General features: G+C 39.4%; 1 pseudogene; it reads right to left on the bottom strand.

Moving 5' to 3' along the window:
• Positions 1–1743: 1743 nt before the first annotated feature.
• Positions 1744–21999, bottom strand: part of LOC122119351 — a 52773-nt pseudogene continuing 32517 nt past the window's right edge.

The raw sequence follows: 21999 nt of genomic DNA, 5'->3' as shown, positions 1-21999 counted from the left end.
GATCCCTTTTGTTGTTGCACTGGCCCTTTTGACTGTAATATAGTCCGAAGAGGAGGAAGGATTCCAGTAGGTGTCCCCACTAGTTTCACAACCCCAGGCTTTATAAAAATAATCTTTTTCTCCTTCATATTTGCACGTGAGAGAAGGGTCCTGGTGGTTGACGGGGCAGGCATAGACAGGGTAGCCTTGGCGGACTGCCTTTCCATGTAAGGCATCCGCCTGATTAGAAACAGAAATGCAAAAGTTTGGTGTTAGGTTGGGCCACCATGTCCAAAGGGGGGCTATATTGGAGGCAGACCATATGATGCCCCCATGTTCATCTATCACTTGCCAAGTCTGGTTATAGGGAGAGTGTGGGTTTGTGCCCACCCAGGGGGTGGAATTTTTGTCCCTCCACTGCTTTTAAAATTATAGTAACAAGGAATATTAAACAGTTTTTAAGAGTCTTATCTTGAGAGGGTTTTGAGTGCGCTGCACCTTCCATTTCAGTGGCTCTGGGGGGGGGGGTTCTTTTTGTCTTCAGGCGGCATCCGCTTGACTTGGGAGGCGTGGATCCAGGCGGCGATTCTGTCTACCTTTAGCACAGTGGGTGTGGTCAGCAGCACAATGTACGGGCCCTTCCACCATGTTTCGAGGGTCTTGGATTGGTGCCTCCTCACATACAACTCGTCGCCAATCTGGAAAGGATGTGCGACAGTGGAGCTCTCTGTGCTGTAGGCAAAGGCCAAAGTCTTCCACACTTGTCTCTGGATGAGTTGCAGAGCTTGCAGCCGCGCCTGTAAACTTTGGGTATTTGCAAAAGAATCAATGGCAGGGTCAAGGAAGTCCGCTATGGGAGGGGGCCCCCCATATAGGATTTCATAGGGGGTCAGTCCATGGCTTGCTGGAGTGTTCCGAGCTCGAAACAAAGCCATGGGGAGGAGTTGGACCCAATCTTTAGTGCCAGTTTCTAAGGCTAATTTAGTTAGGGTCTCTTTGATTGTTCTATTCATCCGGTCTACCTGTCCTGAACTTTGGGGTCTATAAGCACAATGTAATTTCCAATCTATCCCCAAAAGTGTGGCCACCATCTGACTTACCTGGGAGACGAAAGCAGGGCCATTATCTGACCCTATTACCTTAGGGAGCCCAAATTGAGGAAAAATCTCTTCCAAAATCTTTTTGACTACTACTTGTGCTGTCTCTGGTTTTGTGGGGAAGGCTTGCGTCCAGCCAGAGAAGGTATCTACAAAGACTAGGAGATATTTAGCCCCATACTTGCCAGACTTGATTTTGGTGAAATCGACCCCCCTATTGGTGCTGGTCCATTGGCCTCTCATCCTGACTCCAGCGGGTGCTTGGAATCGGCCTGCATTAACCTTGGCACAGGGAACACAAGAGTCTATAACCTGTTTAATTATGTTTGACAGATCTGGAATGTAAGGAAACTGTTCCTCTCTCTGTAGCATAGTCTCCAACTTTTTGTACCCCAAGTGACTCCATCTGTGTAAGTGGGTGACCAGCCTTTTCGCATCCTTTCGGGGCAATATAGTCCTGTTTTCATATTCCCAAGTCCCAGTCGAGTCGCTAAAAGTTGCCTTTAGCTTTTTGGCCACCTCTATGTCCTGATCTGAATACTGGAAGAGAGGTTTTTTTTGTTTTTTTTTTTTTTTGGCTGCCGTTCTTGTGATGTGACTAAAGCAAAGGTTTGGTTCTGTAAGGCCGCTGCCTTAGCAGTTTCATCTGCCATCCTGTTTCCTGCCGCTACAGGAAAAGGGCTTGTAAGAGGTCTAAGATTTTCTTTTTGTTTTTAATGTCTTTTCCTGCCGAAGTCAACAGACCTCGCCTCCTATAGATCTCTCCATGGACATGCGGTAGCAAAGGCATACCGACTGTCTGTGTAGATATTAACTTTCTTTTCCCGGGCCTTTGTCAACGCCTGTGTCAGGGCAATGAGTTCAGCCCTCTGCGCTGATGTTCCGGGCTCTAGGGTCGATGCCCAGATGACCATGGTCCCATCCACCACTGGCGCCCCCGCTTTTCGCTCACCATTATGTAGGAAACTGCTCCCATCCATATACCAGGTGTGTTTAGCGTCCGGTAGGGGCTAGTCAGTTAAGTCCTCACGGGTTCCGTGCATCTCCGCCAGGATTTGATGGCAATTATGTTCGATGGTGAGGTGGGAATCTGAGTCCGGGAGTAGGGTTGCTGGGTTGAGAGAGCGTGCTGCCCCGAACTGAATTCGGTCGGGATTTAACAGCATTGTTTGGAAATGAGTGATCCGGGCATTTGAAAGCCAGCAGTCAGGGGGCTGGCGAATAACTGTCTCTATAGCATGGGGGGCCATCACAGTTAAGGGCTGTCCCAAGGTTAGCTTATCAGAGTCTTTTACCAACACGGCCACAGCTGCAATAATACGAAGACATAGGGGCCATCCAGCCGCCACAATTTTTTTGAGAAATAGGCCACTGGTCTTTTCCAGGGCCCTAATTTCTGGGTCAGGACTCCTTTTGCAATTCTTTGTCACTCATCCACACATAGAGTGAAGGGCTTGGTCACATCCGGAAGGCCCAAGGCCAGAGCTGACAATAAGGCCTTTTTAATTTGATCAAAAGCCTGTTGTTGTTCCTTTTCCCATCAGAATGGGGTATTAGCCTTGGTAAGAGGGTACAGAGGAGCTGCCAGTTCAGCGAACCCTGGTATCCACAAGCAACAAAATCCAGCACTCCCTAAGAACTCCCTCAGTGTTCGAGCACTTGTGGGCGGAGGGATCTGGGTGATGGCTGGTTTGCAGCTCTCTGTTAGCCACCTCTGCCCTCCTTTTAGCTTGTAGCCTAGATAGGTTACTTGTTGGATACAGATTTGGGCCTTGTTGGCTGAGGCTCTATACCCTAACTCCCCCAGTCTCTTTAAAAGGGTCCAAGTACCTTTTAGATGATCATCTCCAGTCTCATCTGCTAGAAGTAGATCATCTACATACTGTAGAAGGGTGAATTTGGGATGGTTGACTCTGAAATCAGCCAGGTCCTGGTGTAGAGACTCATCAAACAGGGTCGGGCAGTTTTTGAATCCCTGCAGCAATCTCGTCCAGGTGAGCTGTCCTGAGAAACCCGACTCTGGATCTCTCCATTCAAAGGCGAAGATCGGCTGACTCTGAGGGCTCAGTCTCATGCAAAAGAAGGCATCCTTTAAATCTAGCACTGTATACCATGTGCGACTCGGAGGCAGCGTACTCAGCAAGTTGTAGGGGTTAGGCACTGTAGGATGTATCTCCGAGGCCCTCCAGTTTACTTCTCTCAAGTCTTGCGCCGGATGGTAGTCTCCCCTTCTGGGTTTTTTGGCGGGTAATAAGGGAGTGTTCCATGGGAATTAGCAGGGTTTTAGGATACCCAATTGTAACAGTCTTTGTATTTGTGGCCTAATTCCATTTTTAGCTTCCCTGCTTAGTGGATACTGACGTATCATCACCGGGACAGCCGAGGCCTTAAGTCCGATGACCAGAGGAGGCTGGTTTGCAGCCAACCCTATTCCTGCTGTCTCCGCCCAAGCCTGGGGAAAATCTGACAACCACTGGGTGTCGATCGGGGCCACTGGGGGCTTTCATGTAAATGATGTTCATCTTCCAGGCATAAAGTTAGGACCTGGAGAGGCTGTCCTTGGGGACCCCTAACAGAGGCCCCTTTTTCTTGAAAATGGATCTGGGCTCCTACCTTTGAGAGGAGGTCTCTCCCCAACAATGGATAGGGGCAGTCTGGGACCAGGAGAAACGGGTGTGTGACCAGCCCTGTTCCGAGATGTACTTTTTGCTCGGTCGTCCACTGATACAGTTTTCCTCCAGTGGCTCCCTGTACCCAGGACGTTTTAGTACTTAGGGGACCTTTTGGTTGGGTCAGTCAGTACCGAGTATTGGGCACCTGTGTCAACCAAGAAGGTTACTGGTTTCCCGCCCACTCGACGAGTTACCCGGGGCAGGGGGGGGGGGGGGCTCCTGGCCTGACTGTCCTAGTCATCACCTTCCAGTGACAACACCTGTGCCCATCTTCAGGACCCTCTGGCCTGTCTGTTGTTTTTAGGACAGTCTTTGGCCCAGTGTCCAATTTCTTTGCAATACGCACATTGTTCCCGGCTCAATTGGGGTCTCTTTTCGTCTCCCAGGTCCCTCACTGGCCTAGTCTCTCTCTCTCCTGGGTGTCGAACTATGGTGGCCAAGATTCTACTTAACTCTTTGGTACGTTTCTTTTCTCGCTTGTCCTCTCTATCCTCCTGCAACTTACACAATCTTTCTTCTTTTTCTTCCTGGGTTTCCCTCTTATTAAAAATTTTTTCTGCTTCCTTGACCAAGTCTTGCAAAGTATACCCCTGAAGCCCCTCCAACCGCTGCAGCTTAGTCCAAATGTCCGTGGCCGACTGCCCGATAAATGACTTAATGACATCGGATTGTCTGTCTGCAGCAGAGGGGTAAAAGGGCGTATACATACGGTACCCTTCCATTAGTCTTTCTAAAAATCCCACAGGCATTTCCTCTGAACCTTGCACTATCGCACGTACCTTGGCCAAATTAGTCGGGCGACTTCCTGCCCCTTTGAGACCCGCCAACAGAACCTGGTGATAAAGACAGAGCCGCTTCCTACCAGCAACAGTGTTGAAGTCCCAGTTAGGGCGAGTCAAAGGGAACACTTCATCGATCTCATCCGGCAACTGTGTTGGTCTGTCATCTTGTCCTGGAACATTTTTACAAGCCTCTAGGAACACCCGCTGGCGTTTGTCTGTAGTAAGGAGGGTCTGTAAGAGTTGCTGACAATCGTCCCAGGTGGGCTGGTGGGTTAGCAAGATGGATTCAATCAAGCCCCTCAGGGCTTGAGGGTCTTGGGAAAAGGGTGGGTTATGGGTTTTCCAATTATATAAGTCTGAAGCAGAAAAAGGCCAATACTGAACTTGGCTGGCCACTGTCAGGAGAGGGAAGGCATGAGACGTCCAGACTCCTTTGCTTTCTCCGTCCCGACTCCTTTGCTTTCTCCGTCCCGATCACGGCGGAGGTGCAGGCGGCTGCTGGGAGGTGGTGAGGGCGCTCTGGGCGCTGATGGCTCAGTGGAGTCGGGTGAGGGAACAGGTGGGGTAAGGGAGCCCCCTAGCAGCCCTCCGTGTTCTTCCACTGGAGCAGGCTGGGGATAAGGCGGCAGAGGGTCTGGCATTTGTGGGCGTTCTAACAAAAATAAGTCCGTCTGATTATCAGACAGAAGGGGGGGGACTCGAAGAGGAGGGGGAAGAGTCCTTTGCTCTAAGCTCGGACAATTCCTTTAGGGGGTAGAGGGAGGACTGGGATAAGGGAGGGAGAAGAGGAGTGAGGGGAGTGGGTGGGGAGGGGGCAGGCGGGGGAGGACAGATGGGCTGGGTGGGGGCAGGAGGAAGAGGGACAGGGGAGAGGCAGAGGGTGGAGGGGCTGGAAGGGAGATGGGAGAATGGGAGAGAAAAGGCTTAATCCATTTCGGGGGATCTTGGGCAAGGTTTTCCCAAGTAACTCTGTAGGGGACCTGATCAGGGTATCCGTGAGGGCTGGACTGGAAAACTCGAGCATTCACCTGTAAAACAACATCAAGATTGAAAGAACCCTCCTTAGGCCACCCCACGTTGAGGGCAGGCCATTCGGAGGAACAGAAAGTAATCCACTTCTTTTTCCAGACCTCCAACAACAGGTTGTGCGCCCGGGCCGAGACTTCTTTCCAGTGATCTAGAGTCAGGCTTAAAGGGGTTGTTAGTTGTTCTCCCATTTCTTTGAAGGCCACAAGACAGACAACAAAGACAATCAACGCTAAACAGACACAGACGAGACTAGACAAAGGCCGAGTGGTGCCCGAGTGAGTACAAATGAGGAGGGAAACTTCAGAAGGGAGAGGCTGGCCATGCCTTAACTCCCCAGAACAAAGAGACACTCAGATCTTGTCCCTCCTCCAAACGACCCTAGAGCAGTACTTCAGGGTGGGACCAAGGTACAGGGCACGTCTGCTTTTCCCTCTGGCCCAAATACAAATTCAAATACAAGTCCTGTACAGGTGCTTTTGGATCCCCAAAAAGTAAAACAAAGAGGACAAGCATGGAAAACACAGAAAGTTAGAGCTCTGTCTTACCTCCAACTGGTCTTGAAATTTTGGGTCTGGGGGTGCCTGATCCCAGACGAGCCCCCAACCTGAAAGACCCCAGACTCACTGGGATACTTTCTTCAACGGGAGGGCATCCCAGGAACCAAGACCCCAAACCAGCAGATGCAACAAACAAGAGGAGTTTATTTGGCATTTGCGCAAACGGACTCTCTGTCCAGGGCAGACAGGGAGCCCCGAGCAGTGGATACAGGCACTTTTAAAGGCAAAAACCACAGGATTAGCATAAAACACCGGGATTGGCTTAATTTAAAAATTATCATATACTCCAGCAATCATGTTGTTGTGTGGGAAGTCTTGTAACACTGTCGTAAACTGGTTGGCTCTCTAGGGGGAGGCTTCCCTGGTGGGGAGTCCACATAGTTACAGGCTCGTGATTGGTTGACATTTGACCTAGTTTGCTGGGCTTGCCAGATGGTCTTTATCTTGAGTCCCTTGCTGAGAGTTTTTACACAGGAATTTAGAAGAACATACTCTTTTGTTCTTTATCTATGTTTGCAGACCTTGTCCCAGAGCCTGCATCTGGACTCTGAAACATTTTACTTATTTCCCGGGAGGGCCTGTGCTAGAGCAAGCAAATTTACAGAAGCAGAATTAGTAGTTAGTAAATTGTGAAATGGACATAGCCCCGATTTCAATCTTTCAGGCCAAAGGAACAGGTTCCATGGTTTCCCTTATTTGCAATAACTAGTATATGTCTGAGACAAGCAGAAAAGTTCAGATAAGTTCATGTTAGGTGAAATGAACCCAAGATAAATATTCAAATTTTTTCTTTCTTGCGATTGTTTCTAATATATTTATAACATTATTTCCTTGATGCTTTGTATGTCCCTCCCCCACGGTATAACTCCTGCTTTCACTGTATTTGTTGTTGGTGTAATTTCTGTAGGGCAAGGGAAAAAAGAAACTGTTTCAATAGGGATACAGGAGGACCCCTTGAAACAATGAGAATTAGTTATGTTGAAAAACGAACTTTATAACTTTGGTAGTGTGGGAGTGGGGGAGTTGAGGTGGCAGGGCAGATGGGAAGGGATGTTAAGGGGAAACAATGGAGGAGGCAACAATGCTTCATAAGAAATGTACTCATTACCTTGCCCATGTAATTGAAACCCCTCTGTATGGAATTTTCACAATAAAATTTTTTAAAAAAAGAACGAAAGAAACAACTGCCTGGTCAAGAAGTAGGCCAAATACTTGAAGTGAAACTTCACTGAAGGGGAAATTAGAAAGGCCAATATACATGTGAAGAAATGCACAACTTCTATAACAACTACTAAATATCCCCATGCAGCTGATCACTTGTATGGTGTATATGGATACACCATTATATGTTATAGACTGTGATAGACAATTTGTTCCAGGAAAGTTAGAATGAACTTGTGACTTTAAATGAGCATCATTATTCCACAATACTGTGAAATTTGGGAAATTATGTAATCACTTAATCACAATTAAAAAAAAACCTCGGGGAAGGTAGGGAGGGAAGGGTTAGTAGGGGGAAAACAATGGAGGGGGTAACAATGCTCAATAGGTAGTGTACTCATTACCTTTCTCATGTAACTGTAACCCTCTATATAGTATCTTTACAATAAAAAATTAAAAGAAAGAAAAGACTGCACATAGAGCTCCCCTATGACCCATCAATCCCACTTTTGAGAATTTACCCAAATGATCATGAATAAGACCATACTATGCCTACCACACAACTATGTTTCTCACAGAATTATTTACCATAGCTAAGATAAGAAAGCAAGCCAGATGTCACTCAGTAAATGAATGGATCAAGAAAGTGTGGCATATATACATATCTAATATACATATATATGTATATTATACATATATGTACATATATGTCTATCTGCATATATATATATATATATATATATATGAATTTTATGCCTTCATTAGAAAGAATGACCACCCCATTAGGTAGGAAACAGAAAGACTTGGAAAAAATTATATTAAGTGAAGTAAGTCAGGCCCAAAGAACATAGGTCACATGGTTTCCTTTATTTGGAATAACTAGTATAAATTTAGGACAAGCAAAAAGGTCTGAAGCTAAATAAACATGTATAGGCATAGAGAGAGAGAGACTCACACACACAAACACACACATATATACATATATATGATATATATACGTATAGTTATGATATATATATCTATATATTTACATATATAAGTAAATAGAGATATATGATTTTGTTAAGAGAAATGAACCTGAAGATAGGAACACGTGCTATTGTTTTTAATGTGTTTAAAACGTAGTATGCGCTTTTTTGTTTCTTTGGTATGTTCCCCCCCCCCCCCGCCCACACACACAATATAACCCTTCTTTTCACTGAATTTGATTCCAGTATCCTGGCTGTTGTATATATATTTTTCTAATTTGGGGAGGGGAAGGGAAAAAAATCAGAATGCTTAAATTGGCATACAGGTTGAACCAATGTAACAAGGAAATGTCGAATGCCTTATGTTGAAAATGAACTTTACAACTTCAGTGTGGGGAAGAGTTGGGGAGGTCAGGAAAGAAGCAATGGTAGGAGCAAAACAAAGGAGGCAATAATGCTCGATAAAAATGTACTAATTACCTTACTCATGTAACTGTCACTCCTTCGTACAGTATTTTTACAGTATTCTTGCTCATGATAAGCACAGCACGTTTGATGTACACTGTAGTTATTTGCATTTCGATTTTGGCAAGAGATATTAAATATTTCCGCATACATCTATTGGTCATTTTTATTTCATACCGATCAGAATCTCTTGGATAATATAGAAAACTTATAAATGGGGTGGTTGTTTCTTAATGAATTTTTTTAAGATTTTTTATTTTAAAAATACTGTACAGAGGGGTTTCAGTTACATGAGCAAGGTAATGAATACATTTCCTATCAAGCATTGTTCCCTCCTTCTTTGTTTTTCCCCTACCATTCCTTGCTCCCACATCCACAAGTAAACCCCTCCCCCTCCAGCCTAAATTGTAAAAATTGTTTTTCAACAGTCTTGTACATCTCATTCATACAATGGGCCAACTTATATCCCTCCTTAATCATTCTCTTTTTTTTTTTCCTTCCCCTCCTCAAATAGAGAAGATGCACGACACTGACATCAAATAGAGTGAAAACATGGATAATAATGTGGGAAGGAACAAAAAAGCAACAAAAAAAATCACATGGTACCTTATGAATCTGTTAGAAACACTAGTAAGTAAGAAAAAACCACTTGTGTCCCTATCTTGGAGTTCATTTCACTTAACATCATTTAATCTTGTCAAATGTACATAGCTTTTGAACTTTTGCCTGTCCCAGACATGTACTATTCATTGCAAGTAAAGGAAACGATGGGACGTATGTTTCTTTGGGCCTGGCTTACTTCACTTAATATAATTTTTTCCTTGCCTTTTCTTTTCCTAACAAATGTTTTCTGATGGAGGCATAAAATTCCATTGTGTGTGTGTGTGTGTGTGTGTGTGTGTGTGTGTGTGTGTACCACATTTTCCTGACCCATTCATTTACTGAGGGGGATCTGTGTTGATTTCTTTTCTTATCTATCGTAAATAATGCTGCTTTAAACAAAGTTGTTCTGGTAGGATTAGTACGGTCTTGTTTGTGATCATGTGCTGGGTCATAGGGCAACTCTATTCGGAGATTTAGGATCCTCCATACTGCTTTCAAAATTGGTTTAACAAGTTTATACTCCCACCTACAATATAGTAGAATTTCCTTTTGCCACAACCCTTCCAGCATTTGTTGTTATTAAAGTTCTTGATTATAGTCATTCCAATTGGGATGAGGTGGAATCTCAATGCTGTTTGTTTGAATTTGTTTTATGGCTATAGAGGTTGAACATTTCTTCATGTGTGTACTGGTCATTGATATTTCCTCTTCAGAGAAATGTCTCTTGTGTCTTTATCCCACTTAATTATCAGGCAGTTTTCTCTCTGAGGATTTGTGAATTTGTTATTGAGGAAATTTAATTTTGGGAGCTCTGTCACCCTTGCATGTTTTATAGTTAGGGTTCAATAGATTGTCTCCCAAATGGTGGGTTTATTACACATATTTCTCTTGCTACCTCTGAATATTGCCATGCAAAATTCTCCAGTTGAACACAATCCCTTATATTCTGCCCTCCTTTGATTCGTTGTGACTGGATTGTTATGTAGTAAATTTTGACCTGATTTCGAAGTTCAATACGTCATCCCCTAATCCATACTATCATATTTCATGATACATAAACCTACTTTGAGGTCTTTGTTTCATTTAGACTTGGCTCCAACTTAAGTTGAAATATAAAGTTCTACTTTAAATTATTCATACATGTATAGCGATTTTTATCTGCACCATATTGAGAGGAGTTTCCCTTTCCTCTATCTGATGCTTTTGGCACCTTTATCAAAATTTAGGTGGCTATGAATCTCTGGGATGATTTCTGTGTCTTTAATGCTATTCCATTGGTCTTCAGGCCTGTTTATGTGCCAATTCTCATTTTATATGTGTATGTATGTATATGTCTGTATACACACATCTGTGTATATATGTGCATATGTTTGCAAATATCTGTATTGTATGTGTGTGAGTGAGTTTTTGTGTATTTTGAGGTTTTACTCTGTGTTTAATAATAGAGTTTCCAGTGGAGTATTGGTATTCTTGCTATGAATTTCCTGTTAAAAGTTGCTTTCTGGTTTGCCTAATTTCTATGTGACTTTTTTGATTACTTCTTCTCTTCCATTAAATTATGTTTTAGGGATGTTGATCAGTACTGCTTTGAATTTATAGGTAGTAGCTTTTGAGAATTTCTCAAATTTCTCAATGTCAATACTTCAAATACAGAAGTGTGTAAGGTTTTCTCATGCTATTAAATATCCTTGAATTTCTATTTTCAGATGATTGATGCGTACTTCCCAAAGTCCTTCACTTCCCTGCTTACGTGAAGTCATAGGTATTTTTTTGGAGGCTATCACAAAAGAAGTTTTTTTTGCGTGTGGTTTAAGCTTCATTCTTCTCATTTTGGGCATAGTGAAATGATTTATTTGAGTTCATTGTAAACTCTGTTACTTTGCCAAAAGATTAGAACAGCCAAAGGATTGTGATTGTAGTGTATAAGTCTTTCAATAGAGAATCAAGTATCTGCAAAGAAATAGAGAGGGGATACAATTACATGAGCAAGCTAATGAGTAATTTTCTTATCAAGCATTGTTGCCTCCTCCTTCGTTTCCCCTTACCATCCCTATCGTTCCATTCTCCCCACCCCCACCCAAAGTTGTGAAGTTCCTTTTTGAACATAACGTCTTATACATCTCATTTTTGCAAGTGGTTTACCTGTATCTCCATTTAAATAATTTGTTTTTTTCCCTTCCTCTCCCCAAATTATACCAGTATTATTTCAGTTAGGAATTCCTATTGTATACAGAAAAGCTTTGCGGAGCAGGGATTCATTCTCTCATTCCTAATTCTGGACATGTATTTTCCTTTCACCATTAAGTGTAAGGGAACAGTCAGATTGTCATAGAGATTCTTTATTATATCGAGGAATATTTCATATGTTTCTTTTATCTCCCTAATTGTCATGATAAGGTTTCATGGGATCTTATCAAATGACTTTTGACAGCTATACGCATGATCTTGTGATTCGTGTGCTTCTTCCTACTGATGAACTGAATTACATGGGTTGACTTGAAAGTTGAAGCAACTTTCCCCTCTGCTATGATTCCCCTTCGGTCAGAATTTGTGGGTTATTTTTATTAGTTCTTCATGTCAGTTCTATAGAAATTTATTGAGAAAGTTTGCACTGAAGTTCAAGCAAGAAATGTTTCTATAGTTCTTTTACTGATGAATCCATATGAGGTTTTTGGTTAAGCAATATGCTGGCATCATACATCAAGTTCATTGTATAAGTTCACTGTCTGCTATATAGAAGATTTTAAGAGGCTTATATTGGGTTAGCCTTTGAAGGACTTCCAGAAATGACCTGTAAACCTTTTTGTCTAATTTTTTTTTCTAATTTTTCTAATTTTGTGTAGGGTTTTATTTTACTAGCTTTTCGCAATATTCTCTTATCCTCTTCTGTATCTTGACTCTGTCATGAGGTTAAATATCTCATCTCCGGTGTTACTCATTTGTGTACATTCTCTCTCTCTGTCCCTCTTCTCTCAGACTGCCTCTGCTTTCAGATTTGCTAAGGGTTTGTCAGTTTTTTATTTTTTTTTCCACCTAACTTACTGCTGGCTTATTCAGTCCTTGTTATCATTTTGATGATTGTCATTTTTAATTCCATTTTAATTAGAAGCAGTTCGGTCCATGTATTCCCGTGGTGGATTTATTTCCTCTTCCACATCTATTTAGTTTAAACCAGAGAATTTGAGGAGATAGAAACAAAGATCATTCTAAGATTTATTTTGATGACTTGTCATTAAACTTTATTAAGTTTTGCTATTACATATAGAAAGCGAACATTCTACAGAAGAACTGTGGCCTTCCAAATCATGCAGTCATTTCTTTTGCCATCACTATCTGAATGGTGCTGCAATTGTCCAATTCATACATTAACTAATTGACAGATTTTTCTAAATTCACCATAGAGGAATTTCAAAATTGTTTGGTCCTAGAAATACTAGGATATATGCTGTCATATTACAAAACAAGATATTCATATTTCTCCTTTTACAGGGTCTAGTTACTTCCATAAAGCAATGCAATTAAGAATGTTTCTACAAATTGAAAGAGAGTTCCATTATCAACATTTTAACTTCTATGAAGTCAAAATACACTCAATGTTTTTGATGAAAATTCTCTGTAACTAACACTAATATAATTCTTGCAACTTCTCAATCAATCATGGGAAAAAAGAAAGATAGAGATAGTATGGTAGCCTCAAACTGACAACTTCTCCTACCTAGGAGTACACATTCCCAATAGAGTTTCAGATTTTATTGTCTACTTTTCTATCTGTAACATTTTTTCTCTTCTTGATGTAGGAGTTACATATTCTAGTCAAATAATTTAGCCTCAAAATTTTAGATGTGGTCCTAGAGTTTCATGAAACTATACAAAGAATGCCATATATTTTTATATTCATCAATAGGTGATATTATTTTTCTTTATTATTACATTCTAATATTACTTCAGAATAAGGCACTTCAGACAATCATCTGCATTAATAACTCTAAAGAACCTTCACATAATTTCACATGAAAAAATATGATTTAGTATAACAGAGTACTGATCAATATACATTCAAGCATATAACTCCAAGATAAAAATTATAATGAACAATAAAATGATATTTAGCTATTGAGAGCATATCTGGATGGATGCCTAGTTGAAAAAAGGAATATATTCTATATATTAGTTATTGAAGTAAATTAAGTCTTTATTGGCAAGAAGAATGACATATATGCAGTGTGAAATATTTTAATAATAATATATACTTGCCAAATTTCATCCAATTATTGTCATTTATATGTTGCCAGAATTGAAGACACGGCTTTTCTTTTTTCCCTTCTATTCCAGCTTCAATTGAGAATTTGATGATTTCAAGTATCATCCAGACTACTTAACACTTGAGGCCCAATTGTTCTGTGTCAAAGTTGGTTGGCAAGTTTCATGCAGAGACTAGTATTCCGATTGTCTCTCTCCACATACATTAGAATTCTAAACCATACTCCTCAAGCTTTTTTTTTTTTTTTTGCTGTGATAAATGCTATAACATAACTGTAAATTTCCCTCCTCTGATTTTATTTCTAGACAAAAAATGGAAGAGAATAATGGGGTGTAACTTGTGCATAGCAATAAATAATCCATGGAAAGGTATAATATCTGCTAGGAGAATCGTGAACAACACAGAAAATTCAAACAAGGCACACATCTCCTTAAAATAACACACTTGCCATGAAATTCATTGAATAAAAGAATAGTGACCAACCTTGTTAGGTTGTTTTATGTTTCAGTTGACTGAAGCACAAGTTGATCTGAGAGTTCTGAGGTCATTAAAAGGAAATGGCCAGTCTTTTCCCTATCACAATGAAAAAGACAAAACTCAAGGACATAGTCAAAAAGGATACAATTGGTTGTAACCCAGGCAATGAGGATGTTTTCTTCCTTCTTCTGGGAGGATCCTGCTTTACTTTAGGTGATATCAACAAAAATGTATCATTTGTGCACCTTCCAAATACTATTTCTATAGGTCATTTGGTTCTTGGTTGTTTCTACCTTAACAAATGATATTATTCTTCTATTTCCACTTTCCCATGTGTGTTTTGATGGCAGTTTCTAAAAATTGCAGGTTTTGTCCTATATGTACAGCAACACCACAATGCTTCTGTTTCTATCAGTTTAGAAAATTGCCTTCTCAAACTCGTATAAATGGAAATGTTACTAATATTTATGTTATAGTTTTGAAAACAAGATGTTCATATGTCTTCTCGTGTGCAATTCAGTCACTTGATTTGCATATTAAGAAGTTTGTTACATTTAAAAGAAAGTTCTAACAAAAGCTTTTGATTGTCAATATTCCCAAATTTTACTTTCCATTCCTTTAAGAATCTGCTTTAAAATATTCTTGTGTGATGAACGCAGGTGTCTCATGCCTGTAATTCTAGCTAATCAGGAGGCTGAGATCTGAGGATCCCGACACAAAGCAAGCTCGAGCAGGAAAATCTCTGAGGCTTTCTTTTTTTGGGGGTGCGGGGTCCAGTCGTGGGGCCTGAACTCTGTCCCTCAGCTCTGCAGCTCAAGGCTAGTGCTCAACCATTTGAGCCACAGTGACAACTCTGGCTTTTTTCTTTTTGCTTATTAGGTACTTAGGAATCGAACCCAGAGCCTCAGGCATGCAAGGCAAGGCTCTACCACCGAGCCAACTTCCAGCCCCCTATATTCAAACCTTTCTATGTGTCAGTTTCTTCATGGAATTCTCTCATGCATATTTCTGAAGCATTTGGTTGGACCTTGTGCAATCTTGTTACAACTTATGCCTCCTTGGATGTAAAAACAAAATTTTTGTTACATTAATTTGGGAAGCATGAATGTTCCCGTTATTTTAATGTGATCAACACAAAAGTACATATATGCAATTTGGCACCTTGCCATAAAGTTTAAAGTAAATCATTATTTGCATGACTTCTGCCTATACTCCTCACTTCTTATCATGCAATTAGAATAACTATTAATTTCTCTAACACATAGAGAGCTTACACATATTGATATTCCCTTTCACCAGAGTTCTGTTGATACAGGTGAGTTAAAAAAATTTTTTAACAAGAGCCAGTCTTTAGAAACTCCTAATGTTTCACTGTCCAATTGCAATACTCACATCGAAAGATATTAATATATTTATGAAAGTAAAATTAATCCTACACCGTTATATATCTCTCCCTATTATCACTATGTATGTGACGTTAATACTTTAAAAATTTGCATGTTTCACATGTATAAAGATTAAACATATGGGCATCGTTATGCATGACACATCTGTTGTTATTATGTTAAAGACTTTGTATCATATCACTTCACTTGAAAATTTTTTGAATATTGATATAATTCTTGATGAATTCATCTTAGTATTTTCACCCAGATCCCTTCACACTGTGATGTGCAAGAGCTTAGGAAATGAGCAAATTTTAAATATGAATAAACTGCCAGGGTTTTGACAGAATTATTCTATCACAGGTGATCACTGAGTAAATGGTGAAAGTTGTATGATCACTTTAGATTGCAGTAATTACTCGAAGTAAAATACGAGCTACAAATAGAACACATGTCAAATATTTTAATAAGGTGATTTGTGAAGACCTCTATTGAACCTAGCAATATATATATTTATACTATGTGGTGAAATTCATAAATTTTAGAAAACATTTTACATCCCATTACAACTATGGGCAAGTTCAACTTTCACCCACACACACCACCAAAAAAGAATGGTATATAGAACAAAGTTCCTGAGAAGTTCTTTATCCAAGTATGAATCACAATTTTAACACTATACCTCAGTTACTTTCTTTCATTTTATTGTCACTTCAATGAATTACTGCTTATATTAAAGATGATAAACTTTACCAATTTTGGCATCTGTTGTTATTAGAGTTGTTGATTATAGCCATTCTAACTGGGGTGAGGTGGTATCTCCATGTTGTTTTGATTTGCATTTCTTTTATGGGTAGGAAAGTTGAGCATTTCTTCATGTGTCTATTGACCATCCTTCTTTCCTCTTCAGAGAAGCTTCTCTTTAAGTCTTTAGCAACTTATTTATTGGACAGTTGTTTCCTTGAAGATTTGTTGTTGGGGGATTTAATTTTTTTAGTTCCAGATATATTTTATAAGTGAGTCTCTTGTCCATTGTATGGCCAGTGAAGATCTTCTCCCAGTTCGTGGGATTTCTATTGATCTTATAAGCCATGTCCATTGGTACGCAGCTCTGTAATTTCATGCAATCCCATTTGGCCAAACTTTCTTTGATTTTTTGTTTTTCTGTTTCACTATTAAGAAATTTTCAGCTTTTGCTGAGAAGACCTAGGGTTTCTCCTATTCCATTCTGTAATGCTTTCAGAGTGTCTCTTTGACACCGAGGTCTTTGATGCATTTGTCTTTGATTCTGGTGCAGGGTCATATATAAGGATCTAGCATTAGTTTTCTACAAGTAGTTAATCAATTTTGCCAGCACCATTTACTGAAGAAGCTGTCTTTCTTCTATTCTGTTTTTTTTTTTTTTTTTTTTAGCTCCCTTATAGAAATCTAGTTGGCTATAGTATCGAAGGTTCATTTCTTGGCTTTCAAGTCTGTTCCATTGGTCCTGAGGTCTGTTCTTGTGCCAGTAATAAGCTATTTTGAAGACTATGGCTTTGTATTAGAGTTTGAAATTTGGTATTGATATTCTTCCAGCATAGTTCTTTATGTTGAGGATCGTTTTTGCTATTCAGGGTCTTTTATTGTTCCATATTTATTTTAGGATTGCCTCTTCTATTTCCTTGCAGAATGAGGTTGTAATATTGATAAGTATAGCACTGAATTTGTAGATAGCCTTGAGAAGTATTGCCATTTTCACGATGGTGATCCTTCCAATGAAGGTGCATGGACGGTTTTGGCACTTTCTAAATTTATTGATTTCCTTTTTCAGGTTTTTAAAGTTTTCATCGTACAGGTCCTTCATTTCTTTGGTTAAGTTGATTTCTAGGTATTTTATTTTTTGTTGAACCATTATGAATAGAGTTTCCAGATTTCAGTCATGCTTTCCTCATTGTTGGAATACAGAAAATCCATTGATTTTTGAGGGTTAATGTTATATCTGGCCATTTTCAAAGTTTTGAATCAGTTTGAGTAATATGGGAGTGGAGTCCCTGGGATTGTTTAATACAAAATCATGTTATCTGCAAACAGGGAGAGTTTTAGTTCATCTTTCCGTTTTTGGAACCCTTTTATGTTCACATATTTTCTAATTGCTGTAGATAGGCATTCTAAAACTAGATTGAAGAGAAGTGGAAAGAGAGGACATCCTTGTCTTGTTCCTGAGTTAAGAGGAAATGGCTTTAGTTATTCACCTCGGAGTATAATACTTGCAGCAGTTTTGTCATATACAGCTTTTATTTTATTGTGGAATTTTCCCTAGATTCCTAATTTTTCCAGAACCTTCATCATAAAAGAGTGTTGGATCTTGTCAATTTTTTTTCTGAATCTATTGAGATAACCCTATGGTTCTTATCCTTGGTCTTGTTGATGTGATGAATTATATTAATAGATTTGGGTATATTGAACCAGCTTTGCATCCCTGAAATGAATCCTCTTTGATCATGGTGTATGATTTTTTGTATGAGATATTGAAGTCGATTGGCCAAAATTTTGTTGAGAAGTTTTGCATCAATGTTCATCAAAGAATTGGGTCTATAGTTCTCTTTCATTGATGAGTCCCTGCCTGGTTTTGGGATGAGGGTTATGATGGCTTCATAGAATGTGTTCAGTAGTGAACTTTCTCTTTCAATTTCATTGAAGAGTTGGAGGAGTATTGGTGTGAGCTCTGCTTTGAAGGCCTTGAAGAATTCCGCTGTAAAACCATCTGGTCCTGGACTTTTCTTCACTTGAGGTCTCTTATTGCTGTTTCTATTTCAATGCTTAATATAGGCCTGTTAAGATGGTTTAACTCATCTTTGCTAGGAAAAAGTCCATTTCTGCCAAGTTCTCAAACTTATTAGCATCTGAATCTTGGTTGTTTCTGTGGTTGTTTCCATTGTCATCTCTGAGTTTATTTATTTCGGTGTGTTCTATTCTTTTTCTGATAAGATTTCCTAAGGGTCTGTCAATATGGTTAATTTTTCTAAAGAACCAACTCTTGGTTTTGTTAATTCTTTCTGTGTATTTTTTAAAATTCTAGTTCATGTAATTCGGATTGATTTTCAATTATTTCTTTCCGGGTACTGGATTGTGGTTTATTTTGCTGCTCTTTTTCAAGAAGGTTCAGATGTCTCATTAAATTTTTGGTTTCAGTTCTGTCCAATTTGTTTATGTAGGAACTTAGAGCGATAAACTTGCCTCTGAATACTGCCTTTGCTCTGTCCCATAGGAGCTGGTTATTTGTGTGTTCATTTTTACTGAATATCATGCACAGTTGAATTTCTTTCTAATCTCTTGTATGACCCACTCGTGATTCAGCAGTGTGTTGTTCAGCCTCTATATGTTACAAGACTTTCTTTATTGGATTTTTCTCTGGAGTTCGAACTTTATTTCCTTGTGGTGTGAGAGAATGCAAGGTATAACTTCAATGTTTCTTAATGTGGACAAGATTGCTTTTTTGACCTAAAATGTGGTACAGTTTGGAAAATGTTGCATGTGCTGTTGAGAGAAACCTGTATTTTGATGCTGCTTGGTGACAAATTCGTTAGAAGTCTGTTAAATCTAGTTGATCTTTGCAGTTGTTTAGATGTGCGGTTTTTCTGTTTAGATTTGCAGAGTTGACCTAGCTAGTGGGGATAGTGGTGTGTTAAAGTCCCCAACAATTAATGTCTTTGGATCCATGTGAGGTTTGTATAAATTTCTGTACTCTGATGTTTGGCAAATAGAAATATAGAATTGTAATATCCTCCTTAAGGACAGATCCCTAAATTAGTATGTAGCGACCTTCTTTATCTCTTCTCACTAATTTTAATTTGAAGTCTATTTTATCTGATATTAGGATTGCAACTACTGCCTGTTTATGGGGGCGATTTGTTTGATTGATTTTGTTCTTACCTTTCACTTTCAAACTGTGTTTGTTTTTATGGGCACGGTGTAACTCCTGAATGCAGCAGATAGAAGGATCTGGTTTTTAATCCAACTAGACATATTATGTCGTTTAATTGGAGAGTTGTCTGTTTATATTGAGAGATAAGACTAAGAGGCATTTGGAAGTTCCAGCCATTTTATCCATCTTCCTGGGGCTGTGGCAACTGGCTTCTTCCTATGGTTCTTGGATTCTCGGTTTGAGTGTGATTTCTTGGCCTTTAGTGTGGTATTGTTGGTTTTCTATGTGTAGGAGATCTGTATATCTTTTGTAGGATGTTTGGTTGAGATATGTGGTTTCACTTTTTCTTTGCTGTGGAAGGTTTTTATTTTAGTTATGAAGGAGAGTTTAGCTGGGTACATTATTCTTTGTTTATAGTTCTTTGTCTGTAGGGCATTCTATACATCATTCCAGGCACTTAATTGTCTCTACTGAGAAATCTGAGGTGATTATAAATGGTGATTATAAATGATCTTTTCTCACTGATATCTTTAAGCATTTTTCTTTGGTCTGAATTGATCTTTATAATGTGACAGTGGGATGTCCTCTTCTGGTCTGGTCTCTTTGAGTTCCCAAAAGCTTCTTGTATCTGAATAGGCCTATCTTTTGCATGTTTGGGAAGTTCGCTACTAGGATCCTGCTAAACAAACTTCCTAGCCCATTGACTTCGGTCTCTAGGTGCTCCTCTACACCAATTATCCTCAGATTATGCTTTCTGATGGTGTCTTCCAAATGTTGAATACATCTATAATATTTCTTGAATTTGTCTTGGATAGCTGTATGTTCTTTCTTGATAATATCTAGACTGTCTTCAATCCCCAAATTTATCTTCTGCATGGTCTAACCTACTGTCAAGACTTTATACTTTTTTTTGAAAATTTCTTTTCCTTCTAATTGGTCAGCTTTAATGGCTTCATTTTTTTTTTAATTTTGTTTTAACTCTTGTGTTAACTTCTACACTTCCTTAATTTGGTGTTCAATATTTATTCTAAAATCACTTAGTTGATTGGTTATGGTTTCCTTGGACTCCCATTTCTTCTGTCGGGCTCATTCAGCATTCCTTTTGTCTCCCTGAATTCTTTTGTCTCTCTGTTTATGGATCCCATAAATGTCTCTATTGATCTTTGCCTATTCTCATACTGCTCTTGCAGATCCTGCATTATTCTTTGATTATCTTCCTCATGTTCACCCAATTCCTGTAGTTCTCCTTGACTGTTCTCAGCCTGCTCACGCCATACCTGACTTTCTCTATGTCTGTTCTCAGGCTGCTCACGTATTTCTGGTCTATCTCTTTGTCTGTACTCAGACTGCTCACGCAATTCTTTTAGTTCTCTCTGAGTGTTCTAAAACTCCTCACACAAATCCTGTATCAAACATTGAGAGCTTCCTCACACTCATGATATTCCTGTATTGACCTTTGGTTTGCCTCCTCTCTCTCCCTATTATGCTCACACTGAGTCCTTTATGGGTTTTCAATCTTTTCATTCACCATGTTTATCATTAGTGTTTGTAGAGCTTTTTGGGAACTCTCCTCTCTGGTATTCATTATCTGTTCTGTTCCCTGATTATCATGAGTTGGAGTTGAGATACCCTTACTTGCCATTTTTCTTGTGTTTCTCTGGTGTGTTCTGTCCATTTGGTATGAAACTGACACGAGTTTTTGCTAGCAAACTATTTTAAGGCAAGTTTCAACCAAAGTCCTGTAAATACACAGTTAAAGGGCTGCAGATACAATCTAGTTCAACAGATACCAATCTATTCAACATCAGACAACTATGTATTAATGGGCTAAGAACAACAAAGAAGAATTTAGCAAACCAGAAATTTTTAGCTTAGGGAGAAATCGGAAAAATAGGATTAGAGGGATGTGGAAAGGTAAAAGGAGAGTGAAATTAACCAAGTCCTAATCTCAAAGAGAGAAATGGATTGGACAGAATGATAAAGAGAGACAAGAAAAAAAATTGAAAAACAAAATTTTAAATTTAAAAAGTGAAAAAGTGAAAAATTATCTAATTTAAAAGATTAAATTGAGAGAAGAGCAGGGATTGGATGAGAGTAGGGGAGGGATAGAAAGGAGACATTAAATACTAAAAAAAAAAAAATTCTTAAAAAAATGGTACTGGGGTCTGTTCTTGTGCCAGTAGCAAGCTGTTTTGAATACTATGGCTTTACAGTAGAGTTTAAAATTTTATAGATATTCCTGCAGAACTGTTTTTTTCTGTTAAGGATAGTTTTTTTCTATTTGGGGCCTTTTATTGTTCCATATAAATCGCGAAAAGAACAGAAAGACTTATAGCCATCTAATCTTCAATAAGCAAGCTAAAAAAATGGAAGAAAGGCAGCCTCTTCAGTATATGGTGCTGGCAAAATTAGTTAACTACTTGTAGAAAACTAAAGCTAGACTCTTATGCATCACCCTGCATCAGGATCAACTCCAAATGGATAAAAATCCTCAGAGTCAAAGCAGACACTCTGAAAACATTACAAAATGGAATAGGAGAAACCCTAGGTCTCCTTGGCACAGGCCAAAATTTTCTTAATAGAGACCCAGAAATACAAAGAAAGTTGCACAAATGGGATTGCATGAAATTGCAGAGCTTCTGCATGGCAAAAGACATAG

The sequence above is a fragment of the Dipodomys spectabilis genome, unplaced genomic scaffold (genome assembly GCF_019054845.1).
Source record: "Dipodomys spectabilis isolate Male_0828 unplaced genomic scaffold, ASM1905484v1 ptg000164l, whole genome shotgun sequence".
NCBI classification, from domain to species: Eukaryota; Metazoa; Chordata; class Mammalia; order Rodentia; family Heteromyidae; genus Dipodomys; species Dipodomys spectabilis.
This window is presented reverse-complemented; position numbering and strand designations above follow the sequence as displayed.